Genomic DNA, 19,712 nt, shown 5'->3' on the forward strand with positions numbered 1-19,712 from the left:
TCTCCCAGCACTCAGAATGAGCGTTTAAGAAAAGTGACTCTGATCCTTTCCTAAACAAACTTTTTCATTATGCACAAAGCCAGTTTTACACAAATTAAAGTTTCCAGTGCAAAGCCCAAGTTTCTCAATCTCCCAGCACTCAGAATGAACGTTTAAGAAAACTAACTGTGATGCTTTATTTAAAACCCTTTTTCAATATGCACAGAGCTAGTTTTACACAAAATGCAGTTTTCAGTGAAAAGCCCATGTTTCTCACTCTCCCAGCACTCAGAATGAGCTTTTAAGAAAAGTAACTCTGATCCTTTCCTAAACGCATGTTTTCATTATTTACACAGCCAGTTTTTCACAAATTAAAGGTTTCAGTGAAAAGCCCATGTTTCTCACTCTCCCAGCACTCAGAATGAGCGTTTAAGAAAACTGACTCTGATCCTTTCCTAAACACACTTTTCCATTATGCACACAGCCAGTTTTACACAAATTAAAGTTTTCAGTGAAAAGACCATGTTTCTCACTCTCCCAGCACTCAGAATGAGCTGTTAAGAAAAGTAACTCTGATCCTGTCCTAAACGCATGTTTTCATTATGCACACAGCCAGTTTTACACAAATTAAAGGTTTCAGTGAAAAGCCCATGTTTCTCACTCTCCCAGCACTCAGAATGAGCATTTAAGAAAAGTGACTGTGATCCTTTCCTAAACGAACTTTTTCATTATGAACAAAGCCAGTTTTACACAAATTAAAGTTTCCAGTACAAAGCCCAAGTTTCTCAATCTCCCAGCACTCAGAATGAACGTTTAAGAAAACTAACTGTGATGCTTTATTTAAAACCCTTTTTCAATATGCACAGAGCTAGTTTTACACAAAATGCAGTTTTCACCGAAAAGCCCATGTTTCTCACTCTCCCAGCACTCAGAATGAGCTGTTAAGAAAAGTAACTCTGATCCTGTCCTAAACGCATGTTTTCATTATGCACACAGCCAGTTTTACACAAATTAAAGGTTTCAGTGAAAAGCCCATGTTTCTCACTCTCCCAGCACTCAGAATGAGCATTTAAGAAAAGTGACTGTGATCCTTTCCTAAACGAACTTTTTCATTATGAACAAAGCCAGTTTTACACAAATTAAAGTTTCCAGTACAAAGCCCAAGTTTCTCAATCTCCCAGCACTCAGAATGAACGTTTAAGAAAACTAACTGGGATGCTTTATTTAAAACCCTTTTTCAATATGCACAGAGCTAGTTTTACACAAAATGCAGTTTTCAGTGAAAAGCCCATGTTTCTCACTCTCCCAGCACTCAGAATGAGCTTTTAAGAAATGTAACTCTGATCCTCTCCTAAACGCATGTATTCATTATGCACACAGCCAGTTTTTCACAGATTAAAGGTTTCAGTGAAAAGCCCATGTTTCTCACTGTCCCAGCACTCAGAATGAGCTTTTAAGAAAAGTGACTCTGATCCTTTCCTAAACACACTTTTCAATCATGCACTGAGCTAGTTCTACCAGAAAGACTCGGAAGGCCAAAGTTGAGTATTCGACATTTATTTGACAGCTGATAGACAGAATATATATGGTTATAATAAAGATGGTAACAGTTCTTTGGGGTAGGCCCTGTCCGTGGCTCGCATCCGGAGGGCCAAGAAGTCCTCCACTTCCCGCCTTGAGATGGTAAGGCGGGGGCGTAGCCAACCCCCCTGGGGTTATATTGACAGGGACCTCCTGGTGGTGGTGGGGAGGATGGTGGGGCTAATCACGTTGCTCCGACTGCGGACATAGGAAGGGGTAAGTGGCAATCTTTTATGTTCCATGTTGGAAGGTGATTGGTTGGGTGATGATTGGCAATGAGTGATACAGGATTGAGTCTTCCTGGCAGAACTAGCGCTGAAGCTACATTTCTACCAGAAAGACTCGGAAGGCCAAAGTTGAGTATTCGACATTTATTTGACAGCTGATAGACAGAATATATATGGTTATAATAAAGATGGTAACAGTTCTTTGGGGTAGGCCCTGTCCGTGGCTCGCATCCGGAGGGCCAAGAAGTCCTCCACTTCCCGCCTTGAGATGGTAAGGCAGGGGCGTAGCCAACCCCAGAGAATGATCGTGGGCTTACCTCTGGAGCGGGGCCTACCCCCCAAAAGAAATGATTTCTACTCACCTGCTGGTTGGAGTCTCTAGCAGAACCTGTAGAACGATATTAATTGCAAATGTTATTGATAAAACAATTTACCGGTCGCTGGTCGTGAGTAACACTGAGACGGGGCCCGATAGGCCACGACATATACACGAGGCCTCGGTGGGCCACAGCACTGACGAGGCTGACGAGGGGCCCCAGTGACAGAGGTCCCGATAGGCCTCAACACTGACGGGGCTTTGATGGGCCACAACTCTGATACATAGCCCGGAAGGCGCGACACTTGAGACAAGGCCCCGATGGGCCACAACCACTGACAAGGCCACGATGGGCCACAACATAGAAACGCAGCCCTAATAGGGCACAACACTGAGACGAGGCCCGCTGGGCCACAACACTGACAAGACCCCGAAAGGGCACAACATTATGAGGTCCATCCAGCCCCTTCTTTTTTACGAGGCCCCGATGGACCACAACCACTGACAAGGCCGACTAGAGGCCCCAGTGACAGAAGGCCTGCTAGGCCACAACACTGACAAGGCCACGACATATAAACGCGGCCCTAATAGGGCACAACACTGAGACGAGGCCCGCTGGGCCACAACACTGACAAGGCCCCGAAAGGCCACGACATTATGAGGTCCATCCAGCCCCTTCTTTTTGACAAGGCCCCGATGGGCCACAACCACTGACAGGCCGACTAGAGGCCCCAGTGACAGAAGGCCTGCTAGGCCACAACACTGACAAGGCCACGATGGGCCACAACATAGAAACGCAGCCCTAATAGGGCACAACACTGAGACGAGGCCCGCTGGGCCACAACACTGACAAATCCCCGAAAGGCCACGACATTGTGAGGTCCATCCAGCCCCTTCTTTTTGACAAGGCCCCGATGGGCCACAACCACTAACAAGGCCGACTAGAGGCCCCAGTGACGGAAGGCCCCGATAGGCCACAACACTGACAAGGCCCCGATAGGCCACAACATTGAAACACAGCCCTGGTAGGGCACAATACTGAGACGAGGCCCGCTGGGCCACAACACTGAACAGGCCTTGGTAGGCCACGATACTGAACAGGCCTTGGTAGGCCGTGACGCACCACCACCAGTGTTTGCAAGATTTACCTTGAAATCAGACGGATAGAGCTCGTTGAGCTGCCATGATGGTTGAGGAGTCCATTCGTATGTAAGACCCGTAAGCGGAAGATGACCATCTACCCATACGTTTGATGGTTTCAGTTGGAATTCCGCGTTCGGCCGCGGTAGTTGCTGCTCCGATCCTGAAGGAGTGTCCGGTATACTCAAGAGGCGAAAGTTTGCAGGCTTTGCATGCGTTGGTTAGTTTTTCTCTGAACCATGCCTTCGTAACAGGTGCTCCGTTAGGTAAAATAAAAAGTGGAAAGATAGAAGGGGTTTTGGGGCGGACTTTAAGATATAGTGTCATAGAAGTGAACGGGCAGAATCTGGTATTGTTTTTCGTAATATTTATTGTAATACCAGTTCGCTTTGTGTCAGTTTTTGTGCTTTTAAGGTTGAATGAGAAGGCGGAGTGGGAAAACTGTATGTCAGAAAACGAAAGGTCTTGCGTTGGGTCGAAATGTTTTGAGTGTGAGGTGAATTCCCCCGGACGCAAGAATCCGTAGAAGGCTGAAAGGAATACGGCCTCCAGCAGTGTATTAACGTAAGGATCAAAAAGCTTGTTGCGAAGGGAGTCTAAAAGTCTGTGTAATATTGGTAAAGTAATTGGCTTGCGTTTATCTGGATGTCTGCTCGATGAATTGCTCATGCCTTTGAGCATCAGACGCACTGATTGGTTGGAGAAAAGGCTTGGATAGTCGTTGTTATGATACTTTGCGTAAAATTGGATTCCCGCCAATAGTCTACGGATAGAGGATATTGTCTGGTTACAGTTTTCGTATTTATGGACTAGGAAGGAGCAAACTGACGAAATCATAATGGGAAAAAGGGGAATTTGGAAGGAGAAGCAGAACATTTTGAAAAGTGACCAGGCGGATTTGTATGCCTTGAGAGTCGACGGAGCGACGCCTTTAGACATATACCGACCGACCGATTGTCGGAGGTAGCCTAATCCAGCTTTATCTCCTCTAGAGGGGGGCAGGGCAGAGGTTCCAGGTCTGCTGACGGGCAAAGTGTTCTGAATGCCTGCTGACGGAAACGAGATAGAGCGTCAGCGATAGCATTATCGTGGCCCGGAATGTGTCTGGCTGTGATGGTGAAATTATGTAGAACTGACTGCCAAATCAGACGTCTCACGAATGGCATGATAAACTGGCAATGAGATCTCCCTTTGTTAATAATGGCAACTGTTGCCTCGTTGTCGAAAAACAGAGTGATTCGTTCGCGAGACCATGCCGAGCCCCAAATGACGCTAGCGACTGCTATTGGATAGATCTCGTGTAGGGCGGACGATGCAAAACCTGAAGCGAGTTTGGGGAATTCACGCGGCCACTTCTCGGCGAACCAGTGACCTCGGAAATAACCCCCGAAGCCGATGGAGGGGGCGGCGTCGGTAAATATTTGTAGGTCGAGTGGCGATTCTGAAGCATCGTTGTGAAAAAAGGTTCGTCCGTTCCAGTTATTTAGCAGATATGACCAGAATTTAAGGTCGGAGCGGCTGCCTTCATCTAGCAAGATCATGTCGCTTAGTTTTTCCGCCGAATGTGTCAGGGTAAGCATGCGTGAGATGAATGACCGACCTTGGGGAATAATGCTCATGGCGAAATTTAAGTGTCCTAAAAGGGACAGCATGTCGCGTTTAGAAGCGGCATAACGCGACGAAAACTCCTCGGTGAAGGATCTGATTCTGATGAGTTTGTCTCTGGGGAGAGAAGCTTGCATGACGACTGAATCGAGTTGGATGCCTAGAAATGTTAACGCCGTAGATGGACCCTGCGTTTTCTCGGCAGACAGGGGTACGCCGACGTCGTCGAAGGTCTGTTTGAGTATGTCGAGGGAGGATATTTGTGAATTAGAAAAGTCGATGAGTAGAAAATCGTCGAGCAAGTGTAGGACGAATGGCAGTTTGTTAATGTTCAAAAGGATCCAACACAGAGCTTCGGAAAGGCAATTAAAAATGTGTGGGCTGCTTCTACAACCAAAAGTGAGTCTAGCGGCGAAGTAAAATTTTTTGTTCCATTTAGCTCCAAACAGGTGGCGGTCCGAAGGGTGAATTGGTATAATTTTGAATGCGTCTGTGATGTCGGCTTTGGCTAGAAAGGCTCCGGGTCCAGCTAGTTTAATTAACTTGATGGCGTTATCAACTGAGGCGTAGTGCAGTGAAAATGGTTCTAGAGGGATGCATTCGTTAACGCTAGCAGTCGTGCTGGAGTGGGGAGAAGACATGTCGAAAATGAGGCGTTTCTTACCCGAATATTTCCTAGTCGCTACTCCGAGCGAGTTAATGCGAAACATGGAATAAGGAGGGGAGTCGAAAGGGCCCATTATGTATCCTTTATTGACTTCTCTCTCCAGCAGAGATGAAACAATTCCGGGTTCGGACATAGCGGATTGTAGATTTTTAGCCACGAAGGGAGCAGTGAGTCGTGATGTCGTACCTACCCTAAACCCTTGAGATAGGCCGGTTAACAAAAAATCTACAAAACATCTATCGGGGTGAGTCGAGAGGTAATTTGCGAGGATGAGTACGTTGATGGGGGTAGATACGGAGTTGATCAGAACTTTTTCGCTCGAACAACGGCTCCCGCTCGGATTGCCGGCCTGGATCTCCTGGGGCATACTGATCTTGGGTGTGGGTCCTTGCAATAGCTACATACATGAGCGAATTTGCATTGGGAAAAAGCACAAACAGATTCGTTAAATAGGTTACAAAGTTGAGCACCGTTAAATTTAAATGTGTCCCGACCCCTAGCATCTGAGCGCTTCCTTACATTTCCGGCACTGAATACAGTGGGCATATCTGGACTAGTGATTGTTTTGGGGCAAAACTGTGCCGAATGTCCGTGAGAGCTGCAAATAGCGCATGCGAGTGTTGTATGGCCGCCAAAGTGGCGAACAAGTAGTTCTGTGTCTACTATGGACCAGTCAATTCTGGAGTTGAAAAGAGAAATCATAGATGCAGATTTAGCAGAAAAAGAAACATGGTATTCGTAGAACAATGTACCCCCGTAACGTTGACTGAAGTCTGCCATAGTTGCTAGGTAATTATCCATTTCCTCCCTCCTGTCTGGATAATTTTGGCAGAGAATGTCGCGGTAAACTCCGAAAGCGATCGCGAATTCGCCAAACGATAGGTTGCGTTGCAGTCTGGGATCGGATGTACGGAGAAAAACTGCCACGTCACCACAATCGACCATTTTCCTGTCGACCGCAGGCGAGGGGAGAAGGAGTAGAGCCAAATTGATGTCCTTACCTTGGATGATGTTATTGCGTAACGCGGAAGATACCGTCGCCGCTGCTGGAGGGACGAATCGTCTACCGAAAGCTACCGCTGGAACGGCCGTGGCGAGGGTGAAATGTGTGGTAGCCTGCGATGTAGTTGCGTCCTGTGGTGCTGTCTGGATGAATGATGGAGAGGCTGCGGGGGTAAATGTTGACGGCAGGCTGAATTGAACGTCTTGTTCGGGGGTGGGATGAATAGTCGAGGCTGTTGAGCACATCCGGATGTTAGATCCTGGGTTGCTGAGCGTTGTCTCGAATTCCGCCATTTTTGTCTGTAATCCTTGGACGGTAGTGGTAAGAGATCGAACAACCTCTAGCAGCTGGTTGTTAGCGTCGAGGGGTGCGTGCGGGGGAGATTGAATCCTTGTAGGCTGGAGGCTCTTTTTGGATTGGCGAGGTGGAGAGGATTTGTTGGACCGTTTCCTACCTGCTTGTTTTGGCTGGGTTGGTGACGCTGATGTCGTTGGTGTTACTTCAGTTGTTCCGGGGGGGACGCCCAAGGTGTTGAAGGCCAGCTGGAGCAAGTCGTCCCTGGATAGATCGGGATCGGCTGGAATACCTGCTTCTCTGAGTTTGCTGGTGATCGATTCATATGGCCACTGAGCCCATGGAGAAACGCGGCAGTGGATTCTTGAGCTACGCCTCACGTTGGCAGGAGATGGAGGGATGAATTCCTCATCGGAGTCAGTATACTCACAGAAATTTTTCTGAGACATTGCGGAGGTCGGCGAGTTGAGCTGTAGGATTACGACTAATCACGTTGCTCCGACTGCGGACATAGGAAGGGGTAAGTGGCAATCTTTTATGTTCCATGTTGGAAGGTGATTGGTTGGGTGATGATTGGCAATGAGTGATACAGGATTGAGTCTTCCTGGCAGAACTAGCGCTGAAGCTACATTTCTACACAAAATGCAGTCTTCAGTGAAAAGCCCATGTTTCTCACTCTCCCAGCACTGAGAATGAGCTGTTAAGAAAAGTAACTCTGATCCTTTCCTAAACCCATGTTTTCATTATGCACACAGCCAGTTTTTCTCAAAATAAAGGTTTCAGTGAAAAGCCCATGTTTCTCACTCTCCCAGCACTCAGAATGAGCTGTTAAGAAAAGTAACTCTGATCCTGTCCTAAACGCATGTTTTCATTTATGCACACAGCCAGTTTTACACAAAATGCAGTTTTCAGTGAAAAGACCATGTTTCTCACTCTCCCAGCACTCAGAATGAGCTGTTAAGAAAAGTAACTCTGATCCTGTCCTAAACGCATGTTTTCATTATGCACACAGCCAGTTTTACACAAATTAAAGGTTTCAGTGAAAAGCCCATGTTTCTCACTCTCCCAGCACTCAGAATGAGCGTTTAAGAAAAGTGACTCTGATCCTTTCCTAAACGAACTTTTTCATTATGCACAAAGCCAGTTTTACACAAATTAAAGTTTCCAGTACAAAGCCCAAGTTTCTCAATCTCCCAGCACTCAGAATGAACGTTTAAGAAAACTAACTGTGATGCTTTATTTAAAACCCTTTTTCAATATGCACAGAGCTAGTTTTACACAAAATGCAGTTTTCAGTGAAAAGCCCATGTTTCTCACTCTCCCAGCACTCAGAATGAGCTTTTAAGAAAAGTGATTCTGATCCTTTCCTAAACACACTTTTCAATCATGCACACAGCCAGTTTTACACAAATTAAAGTTTTCAGTGAAAAGACCATGTTTCTCACTCTCCCAGCGCTCAGAATTACTATTTAAGAAAACTTACTGTGATCCTTTCCTAAATTAACTTTTTCATTATGCAAAAAGCCAGTTTTACACAAAATGCTGGTTTCAGCGCCAAATCCTTGTTTCTCACTCTCCCAGCACTCAGAATGAGCTTTTAAAAAAACTGATTCTGATGCTTTCCTAAACAAACTTTTTCATTATGAACAAAGCCAGTTTTACACAAAATGAAGTTTTCAGTGCCAAATCCCTGTTTCTCATTTTCCCATCACCCAGAATGAGCGTTTAAGAAAACTGACTGTGATCCTTTATTTAACGCCCTTTTTCGTTACGCACAAAGCCAGTTTTACACAAAATTAAGTTTTCAGTGCCAAATCCTTGTTTCTCACTCTCCCAGCACTCAAATGGGCGTTTAAAAAACTGATTATGATGCTTTCCTAAACAAACTTTTTCATTATGCACAGAGCCAGTTTTACACAAAATGCAGTTTTCAGTGCCAAATCCTTGTTTCTCACTCTCCCAGCACTAAGAATTACTATTTAAGAAAACTGACTGTGATCCTTTATTTAACGCCCTTTTTCATTACGCACAAAGCCAGTTTTACACAAAATTACGTTTTCAGTGCCAAATCCTTGTTTCTCACTCTCCCATCACTCAGAACGAGCGTTTAAGAAGACTGACTGTGATCCTTTCTTAAACGAACTTTTTCAGAATACACACAGTCAGTTTTACACAAAATGAAGTTTTCAGTGCCAAATCCTTGTTTCTCACTCTCCCAGCACTGAGAATGAGCTTTTAAAAAAACTGATTCTGATGCTTTCCTAAATAAACTTTTCATTATGCACATATCCAGTTTTCAGTGCCAAATCCTTGTTTCTCACTCTCTCAGCACTCAAATGGGCGTTTAAAAAAACTGATTCTGATCCTTTCGTAAACAAACATTTTCATTATGCACACATCCAGTTTTACACAAAACAGTTTTCAGTGCCAAATCCTTGTTTCTCACTCTCCCATCACTCAGAATGAGCGTTTAAGAAAACTGACTGTGATCCTTTATTTAACGCCCTTTTTCATTATGCACAAAGACAGTTTTACAAAAAGTACAGTTTTCAGTGCCAAATCCTTGTTTCTCACTCTCCCATCACTCAGAATGAGTGATGGGAGTGCTGGCACTCTCCCAGCACTAAGAATTACTATTTAAGAAAACTGACTGTGATCCTTTATTTAACGCCCTTTTTCATTACGCACAAAGCTAGTTTTACACAAAATTACGTTTTCAGTGCCAAATCCTTGTTTCTCACTCTCCCATCACTCAGAACGAGCGTTTAAGAAGACTGACTGTGATCCTTTCTTAAACGAACTTTTTCAGAATACACACAGTCAGTTTTACACAAAATGAAGTTTTCAGTGCCAAATCCTTGTTTCTCACTCTCCCAGCACTGAGAATGAGCTTTTAAAAAAACTGATTCTGATGCTTTCCTAAATAAACTTTTCATTATGCACATATCCAGTTTTCAGTGCCAAATCCTTGTTTCTCACTCTCTCAGCACTCAAATGGGCGTTTAAAAAAACTGATTCTGATCCTTTCGTAAACAAACATTTTCATTATGCACACATCCAGTTTTACACAAAACAGTTTTCAGTGCCAAATCCTTGTTTCTCACTCTCCCATCACTCAGAATGAGCGTTTAAGAAAACTGACTGTGATCCTTTATTTAACGCCCTTTTTCATTATGCACAAAGACAGTTTTACACAAAGTCCAGTTTTCAGTGCCAAATCCTTGTTTCTCACTCTCCCATCACTCAGAATGAGCGTTTAAGAAAACTGACTGTGATCCTTTATTTAACGCCCGTTTTCATTATGCAAGAAGCCAGTTTTACACAAAATGCTGTTTTCAGTGCCAAATCCTTGTTTCTCACTCTCCCATCACTCAGAATGAGCGTTTAAGAAAACTGACTGTGATCCTTTATTTAACGCCCGTTTTCATTATGCAAGAAGCCAGTTTTACACAAAATGCTGTTTTCAGTGCCAAATCCTTGTTTCTCACTCTCCCAGCACTCAGAATGAGCGTTTAAAAAAACTGGCTGTGATCCATTATCTAACTCCCGTTTTCATTAGGCACAAAGCCAGTTTTACACAAAGTCCAGTTTTCAGTGCCAAATCCTTGTTTCTCAAGCTCCCATCACTCAGATTGAGCGTTTAAAAAAACTGAGTCTGATCCTTTCCAAAACGAACTTTTTCAATTTGCACACAGTCAGTTTTACACAAAATGCTGTTTTCAGTGCAAGGTCCTTGTTTCTCACTCTCCCAGCACTCAGAATGAGCGTTTTAGAAATCTAACAGTGATCCTTTATTTAACGCCCTTTTTCATTATGCACAAAGCCAGTTTTACACGAAATGCAGTTTTCAGAGCCTGTCCTTGCTTCTCACTCTCCCAGCACTCGAATGAGCGTTTAAGAAAACTGACTGTGATCCTTTCCTAAACAAACTTTTTCGTTATGCACAAAGCCAGTTTTACACAAAATGAAGTTTTCAGTGCCAAATCCTTGTTTCTCATTCTCCCAGCACTCAGAATGAGCGTTTAAAAAAACTGATTCTGATCCTTTCCAAAACCAACTTTTTCATTTTGCACACAGTCAGTTTTTCAGAAAATGCAGTTTTCATTGCCAAATCCTTGTTTCTCACTCTCCCAGCACTCAGAATGAGCGCTTAAGAAGACTGACTGTGATCCTTTCTTAAACGAACTTTTTCAGAATACACACAGTCAGTTTTACACAAAATGAAGTTTTCAGTGCCAAATCCTTGTTTCTCACTCTCCCAGCACTGAGAATGAGCTTTTAAAAAAACTGATTCTGATGCTTTCCTAAATAAACTTTTCATTATGCACATATCCAGTTTTCAGTGCCAAATCCTTGTTTCTCACTCTCTCAGCACTCAAATGGGCGTTTAAAAAAACTGATTCTGATCCTTTCGTAAACAAACATTTTCATTATGCACACATCCAGTTTTACACAAAACAGTTTTCAGTGCCAAATCCTTGTTTCTCACTCTCCCATCACTCAGAATGAGCGTTTAAGAAAACTGACTGTGATCCTTTTTTTTACGCCCTTTTTCATTATGCACAAAGACAGTTTTACACAAAGTCCAGTTTTCAGTGCCAAATCCTTGTTTCTCACTCTCCCATCACTCAGAATGAGCGTTTAAGAAAACTGACTGTGATCCTTTATTTAACGCCCGTTTTCATTATGCAAGAAGCCAGTTTTACACAAAATGCTGTTTTCAGTGCCAAATCCTTGTTTCTCACTCTCCCATCACTCAGAATGAGCGTTTAAGAAAACTGACTGTGATCCTTTATTTAACGCCCGTTTTCATTATGCAAGAAGCCAGTTTTACACAAAATGCTGTTTTCAGTGCCAAATCCTTGTTTCTCACTCTCCCAGCACTCAGAATGAGCGTTTAAAAAAACTGGCTGTGATCCATTATCTAACTCCCGTTTTCATTAGGCACAAAGCCAGTTTTACACAAAGTCCAGTTTTCAGTGCCAAATCCTTGTTTCTCAAGCTCCCATCACTCAGATTGAGCGTTTAAAAAAACTGATTCTGATCCTTTCCAAAACGAACTTTTTCAATTTGCACACAGTCAGTTTTACACAAAATGCTGTTTTCAGTGCAAGGTCCTTGTTTCTCACTCTCCCAGCACTCAGAATGAGCGTTTTAGAAATCTAACAGTGATCCTTTATTTAACGCCCTTTTTCATCATGCACAAAGCCAGTTTTACACGAAATGCAGTTTTCAGAGCCTGTCCTTGCTTCTCACTCTCCCAGCACTCGAATGAGCGTTTAAGAAAACTGACTGTGATCCTTTCCTAAACAAACTTTTTCGTTATGCACAAAGCCAGTTTTACACGAAATGCAGTTTTCAGAGCCTGTCCTTGCTTCTCACTCTCCCAGCACTCGAATGAGCGTTTAAGAAAACTGACTGTGATCCTTTCCTAAACAAACTTTTTCATTATGCACAAAGCCAGTTTTACACAAAATGCAGTTTTCAGTGCCAAATCCTTGCTTCTCACTCTCCCAGCACTCGAATGAGCGTTTAAGAAAACTGACTGTGATCCTTTCCTAAACAAACTTTTTCGTTATGCACAAAGCCAGTTTTACACAAAATGAAGTTTTCAGTGCCAAATCCTTGTTTCTCACTCTCCCAGCACTCGAATGGGCGTTTAAAAAAACTGATTCTGATCCTTTCCTAAACAAACTTTTTCGTTATGCACAAAGCCAGTTTTACACAAAATGAAGTTTTCAGTGCCAAATCCTTGTTTCTCTCTCTCCCAGCACTCAAATGGGCGTTTAAAAAAATTGATTCTGATCCTTTCGTAAACAAACATTTTCATTATGCACACATCCAGTTTTACACAAAACAGTTTTCAGTGCCAAATCCTTGTTTCTCACTCTCCCATCACTCAGAATGAGCGTTTAAGAAAACTGACTGTGATCCTTTCCTAAACAAACTTTTTCGTTATGCACAAAGCCAGTTTTACACAAAATGAAGTTTTCAGTGCCAAATCCTTGTTTCTCATTCTCCCAGCACTCAGAATGAGCGTTTAAAAAAACTGATTCTGATCCTTTCCAAAACCAACTTTTTCATTTTGCACACAGTCAGTTTTTCAGAAAATGCAGTTTTCATTGCCAAATCCTTGTTTCTCACTCTCCCAGCACTCAGAATGAGCGCTTAAGAAAACTGATTCTGATCCTTTCCTTAACGAACATTTTCATTATGCACAAAGCCAGTTTTACATAAAATATAGATTTCAGTGTCAAATCCTTGTTTCTCACTCTCCCAGCACTCAAATGGGCGTTTAAAAAAACTGATTCTGATCCTTTCCTAAACGAACTTTTTCATTATGCACATAGTCAGTTTTACACAAAATGCAGTTTTCAGTGCCAAATCCTTGTTTCTCACTCTCCCAGCACTCAAATGGGCGTTTAAGAAAACTGACTGTGATCCTTTATTTAACGCCCTTTTTCATTTTGCACAAAGACAGTTTTACACAAAGTCCAGTTTTCAGTGCCAAATCCTTGTTTCTCACTCTCCCATCACTCAGAATGAGCGTTTAAGAAAACTGACTGTGATCCTTTATTTAACGCCCTTTTTCATTATGCACAAAGACAGTTTTACACAAAGTCCAGTTTTCAGTGCCAAATCCTTGTTTCTCACTCTCCCATCACTCAGAATGAGCGTTTAAGAAAACTGACTGTGATCCTTTATTTAACGCCCGTTTTCATTATGCAAGAAGCCAGTTTTACACAAAATGCTGTTTTCAGTGCCAAATCCTTGTTTCTCACTCTCCCAGCACTCAGAATGAGCGTTTAAAAAAAATGACTGTGATCCATTATCTAACTCCCGTTTTCATTATGCTAGAAGCCAGTTTTACACAAAATGCTGTTTTCAGTGCCAAATCCTTGTTTCTCACTCTCCCAGCACTCAGAATGAGCGTTTAAAAAAACTGACTGTGATCCACTATTTAACGCCCTTTTTCATTATGCACAAAGCCAGTTTTACACAAAGTCCAGTTTTCAGTGCCAAATCCTTGTTTCTCAAGCTCCCATCACTCAGAATGAGCGTTTAAAAAAACTGACTCTGATCCTTTCCAAAACGAACTTTTTCATTTTGCACAAAGTCAGTTTTACACAAAATGCTGTTTTCAGTGCAAGGTCCTTGTTTCTCACTCTCCCAGCACTCAGAATGAGCGTTTAAGAAATCTAACAGTGATCCTTTATTTAACGCCCTTTTCCAATATGCACAAAGCCAGTTTTACACGAAATGCAGTTTTCAGAGCCAAATCCTTGCTTCTCACTCTCCCAGCACTCAGAATGAGCTTTTAAAAAAACTGATTCTGATGCTTTCCTAAAAAAACTTTTTCATTATGCACACATGCAGTTTTTCAGAAAATGCAGTTTTCATTGCCAAATCCTTGTTTCTCACTCTCCCAGCACTCAGAATGAGCGCTTAAGAAGACTGACTGTGATCCTTTCTTAAACGAACTTTTTCAGAATACACACAGTCAGTTTTACACAAAATGAAGTTTTCAGTGCCAAATCCTTGTTTCTCACTCTCCCAGCACTGAGAATGAGCTTTTAAAAAAACTGATTCTGATGCTTTCCTAAATAAACTTTTCATTATGCACATATCCAGTTTTCAGTGCCAAATCCTTGTTTCTCACTCTCTCAGCACTCAAATGGGCGTTTAAAAAAACTGATTCTGATCCTTTCGTAAACAAACATTTTCATTATGCACACATCCAGTTTTACACAAAACAGTTTTCAGTGCCAAATCCTTGTTTCTCACTCTCCCATCACTCAGAATGAGCGTTTAAGAAAACTGACTGTGATCCTTTATTTAACGCCCTTTTTCATTATGCACAAAGACAGTTTTACACAAAGTCCAGTTTTCAGTGCCAAATCCTTGTTTCTCACTCTCCCATCACTCAGAATGAGCTTTTAAAAAAACTGATTCTGATGCTTTCCTAAAAAAACTTTTTCATTATGCACACATGCAGTTTTACACAAAATGAAGTTTTCAGTGCCAAATCCTTGTTTCTCACTCTCCCAGCACTCAGAATGAGCGTTTAAGAAAACTGACTGTGATCCTTTCCTAAATTAACTTTTTCATTATGCAAAAAGCCAGTTTTACACAAAATGCAGTTTTCAGTGCCAAATCCTTGTTTCTCACTCTCCCATCACTCAGAAGGAGCGTTTAAGAAGACTGACTGTGATCCTTTCTTAAACGAACTTTTTCAGAATACACACAGTCAGTTTTAAGCAAAACGAAGTTTTCAGTGCCAAATCCTTGTTTCTCACTCTCCCAGCACTGAGAATGAGGTTTTAAAAAAACTGATTCTGATGCTTTCCTAAATAAACTTTTTCATTATGCACACATCCAGTTTTCAGTGCCAAATCCTTGTTTCTCACTCTCTCAGCACTCAAATGGGCGTTTAAAAAAACTGATTCTGATCCTTTCGTAAACAAACATTTTCAATATGCACACATCCAGTTTTACACAAAACAGTTTTCAGTGCCAAATCCTTGTTTCTCACTCTCCCATCACTCAGAATGAGCGTTTAAGAAAACTGACTGTGATCCTTTATTTAACGCCCTTTTTCATTATGCACAAAGACAGTTTTACACAAAGTCCAGTTTTCAGTGCCAAATCCTTGTTTCTCACTCTCCCATCACTCAGAATGAGCGTTTAAGAAAACTGACTGTGATCCTTTATTTAACGCCCGTTTTCATTATGCAAGAAGCCAGTTTTATACAAAATGCTGTTTTCAGTGCCAAATCCTTGTTTCTCACTCTCCAAGCACTCAGAATGAGCGTTTAAAAAAACTGACTGTGATCCATTATCTAACTCCCGTTTTCATTATGCAAGAAGCCAGTTTTACACAAAATGCTGTTTTCAGTGCCAAATCCTTGTTTCTCACTCTCCCAGCACTCAGAATGAGCGTTTAAAAAAACTGACTGTGATCCACTATTTAACGCCCTTTTTCATTATGCACAAAGCCAGTTTTACAAAAGTCCAGTTTTCAGTGCCAAATCCTTGTTTCTCAAGCTCCCATCACTCAGATTGAGCGTTTAAGAAAACTGACTCTGATCCTTTCCAAAACGAACTTTTTCATTTTGCACACAGTCAGTTTTACACAAAATGCTGTTTTCAGTGCAAGGTCCTTGTTTCTCACTCTCCCAGCACTCAGAATGAGCGTTTAAGAAATCTAACAGTGATCCTTTATTTAACGCCCTTTTTCATTATGCACAAAGCCAGTTTTACACAAAGTCCAGTTTTTAGTGCCAAATCCTTGTTTCTCAAGCTCCCATCACTCAGATTGAGCTTTTAAAAAAACTGATTCTGATCCTTTCCTAAAATAACTTTTTCATTATGCACACAGTCAGTTTTACACAAAATGCTGTTTTCAGTGCAAGGTCCTTGTTTCTCACTCTCCCAGCACTCAGAATGAGCGTTTAAGAAATCTAACAGTGATCCTTTATTTAACGCCCTTTTTCGTTATGCACAAAGCCAGTTTTACACGAAATGCAGTTTTCAGAGCCAAATCCTTGCTTCTCACTCTCCCAGCACTCAGAATGAGCTTTTAAGAAAAGTGACTCTGATCCTTTCCTAAACACACTTTTCAATCATGCACACAGCCAGTTTTACACAAATTAAAGTTTTCAGTGAAAAGACCATGTTTCTCACTCTCCCAGCACTCAGAATTACTATTTAAGAAAACTTACTGTGATCCTTTCCTAAATTAACTTTTTCATTATGCAAAAAGCCAGTTTTACACAAAATGCTGTTTTCAGTGCCAAATCCTTGTTTCTCACTCTCCCAGCACTCAGATTGAGCTTTTAAAAAAACTGATTCTGATGCTTTCCTAAACAAACTTTTCATTATGAACAAAGCCAGTTTTACACAAAATGAAGTTTTCAGTGCCAAATCCCTGTTTCTCATTTTCATATCACCCAGAATGAGCGTTTAAGAAAACTGACTGTGATCCTTTCCTAAAATAACTTTTTCATTATGCACACAGTCAGTTTTACACAAAATGCTGTTTTCAGTGCAAGGTCCTTGTTTCTCACTCTCCCAGCACTCAGAATGAGCGTTTAAGAAATCTAACAGTGATCCTTTATTTAACGCCCTTTTTCGTTATGCACAAAGCCAGTTTTACACGAAATGCAGTTTTCAGAGCCAAATCCTTGCTTCTCACTCTCCCAGCACTCAGAATGAGCTTTTAAGAAAAGTGACTCTGATCCTTTCCTAAACACACTTTTCAATCATGCACACAGCCAGTTTTACACAAATTAAAGTTTTCAGTGAAAAGACCATGTTTCTCACTCTCCCAGCACTCAGAATTACTATTTAAGAAAACTTACTGTGATCCTTTCCTAAATTAACTTTTTCATTATGCAAAAAGCCAGTTTTACACAAAATGCTGTTTTCAGTGCCAAATCCTTGTTTCTCACTCTCCCAGCACTCAGATTGAGCTTTTAAAAAAACTGATTCTGATGCTTTCCTAAACAAACTTTTCATTATGAACAAAGCCAGTTTTACACAAAATGAAGTTTTCAGTGCCAAATCCCTGTTTCTCATTTTCATATCACCCAGAATGAGCGTTTAAGAAAACTGACTGTGATCCTTTATTTAACGCCCTTTTTCATTACGCACAAAGCCAGTTTTACACAAAATTAAGTTTTCAGTGCCAAATCCTTGTTTCTCACTCTCCCAGCACTCAAATGGGCGTTTAAAAAAACTGATTCTGATGCTTTCCTAAACAAACTTTTTCATTATGCACAAAGCCAGTTTTACACAAAATGCAGTTTTCAGTGCCAAATCCTTGTTTCTCACTCTCCCAGCACTCAGAATGAGCGTTTAAGAAAACTGATTCTGATCCTTTCCTAAACAAACTTTTTCGTTATGCACTAAGCCAGTTTTACAAAAAATGAAGTTTTCAGTGCCAAATCCTTGTTTCTCACTCTCCCAGCACTCAAATGGGCGTTTAAAAAAACTGATTCTGATCCTTTCGTAAACAAACATTTTCATTATGCACACATCCAGTTTTACACAAAACAGTTTTCAGTGCCAAATCCTTGTTTCTCACTCTCCCATCACTCAGAATGAGCGTTTAAGAAAACTGACTGTGATCCTTTATTTAACGCCCTTTTTCATTATGCACAAAGACAGTTTTACACAAAGTCCAGTTTTCAGTGCCAAATCCTTGTTTCTCACTCTCCCATCACTCAGAATGAGCGTTTAAGAAAACTGACTGTGATCCTTTATTTAACGCCCGTTTTCATTATGCAAGAAGCCAGTTTTACACAAAATGCTGTTTTCAGTGCAAGGTCCTTGTTTCTCACTCTCCCAGCACTCAGAATGAGCGTTTAAGAAATCTAACAGTGATCCTTTATTTAACGCCCTTTTTCATTATGCACACAGCCAGTCTTACACAAATTAAAGTTTTCAGTGAAAAGACCATGTTTCTCACTCTCCCAGCACTCAGAATTACTATTTAAGAAAACTTACTTTGATCCTTTCCTAAATTAACTTTTTCATTATGCAAAAAGCCAGTTTTACACAAAATGCTGTTTTCAGTGCCAAATCCTTGTTTCTCACTCTCCCAGCACTCAGAATGAGCTTTTAAAAAAACTGATTCTGATGCTTTCCTAAACAAACTTTTTCATTATGAACAAAGCCAGTTTTACACAAAATGAAGTTTTCAGTGCCGAATCCCTGTTTCTCATTTTCCCATCACCCAGAATGAGCGTTTAAGAAAACTGACTGTGATCCTTTATTTAACGCCCTTTTTCATTACGCACAAAGCCAGTTTTACACAACATTAAGTTTTCAGTGCCAAATCCCTGTTTCTCACTCTCCCAGCACTCAAATGGGCGTTTAAAAAAACTGATTCTGATGCTTTCCTAAACAAACTTTTTCATTATGCACAAAGCCAGTTTTACACAAAATGCAGTTTTCAGTGCCAAATCCTTGTTTCTCACTCTCCCAGCACTAAGAATTACTATTTAAGAAAACTGACTGTGATCCTTTATTTAACGCCCTTTTTCATTACGCACAAAGCCAGTTTTACACAAAATTAAGTTTTCAGTGCCAAATCCTTGTTTCTCACTCTCCCAGCACTCAAATGGGCGTTTAAAAAAACTGATTCTGATGCTTTCCTAAACAAACTTTTTCATAATGCACAAAGCCAGTTTTACACAAAATGCAGTTTTCAGTGCCAAATCCTTGTTTCTCACTCTCTCAGCACTCAGAATGAGCGTTTAAGAAAACTGATTCTGATCCTTTCCTAAACAAACTTTTTCATTATGCACACATCCAGTTTTACACAAAACAGTTTTCAGTGCCAAATCCTTGTTTCTCACTCTCCCATCACTCAGAATGAGCGTTTAAGAAAACTGACTGTGATCCTTTCCTAAATTAACTTTTTCATTATGCAAAAAGCCAGTTTTACACAAAATGCTGTTTTCAGTGCAAAATCCTTGTTTCTCACTCTCCCAGCACTCAGAATGAGCTTTTAAAAAAACTGATTCTGATGCTTTCCTAAACAAACTTTTTCATTATGAACAAAGCCAGTTTTACACAAAATATAGATTTCAGTGTCAAATCCTTGTTTCTCACTCTCCCAGCACTCAAATGAGCGTTTAAAAAAACTGATTCTGATCCTTTCCTAAACAAACTTTTTCAATATGCACATAGTCAGTTTTACACAAAATGCAGTTTTCAGTGCCAAATCCTTGTTTCTCACTCTCCCAGCACTCAAATGGGCGTTTAAGAAAACTGACTGTGATCCTTTATTTAACGCCCTTTTTCATTTTGCACAAAGACAGTTTTACACAAAGTCCAGTTTTCAGTGCCAAATCCTTGTTTCTCACTCTCCCATCACTCAGAATGAGCGTTTAA

This window comes from Triplophysa dalaica, chromosome 11 (assembly GCF_015846415.1).
Source record: "Triplophysa dalaica isolate WHDGS20190420 chromosome 11, ASM1584641v1, whole genome shotgun sequence".
NCBI classification, from domain to species: domain Eukaryota; kingdom Metazoa; phylum Chordata; class Actinopteri; order Cypriniformes; family Nemacheilidae; genus Triplophysa; species Triplophysa dalaica.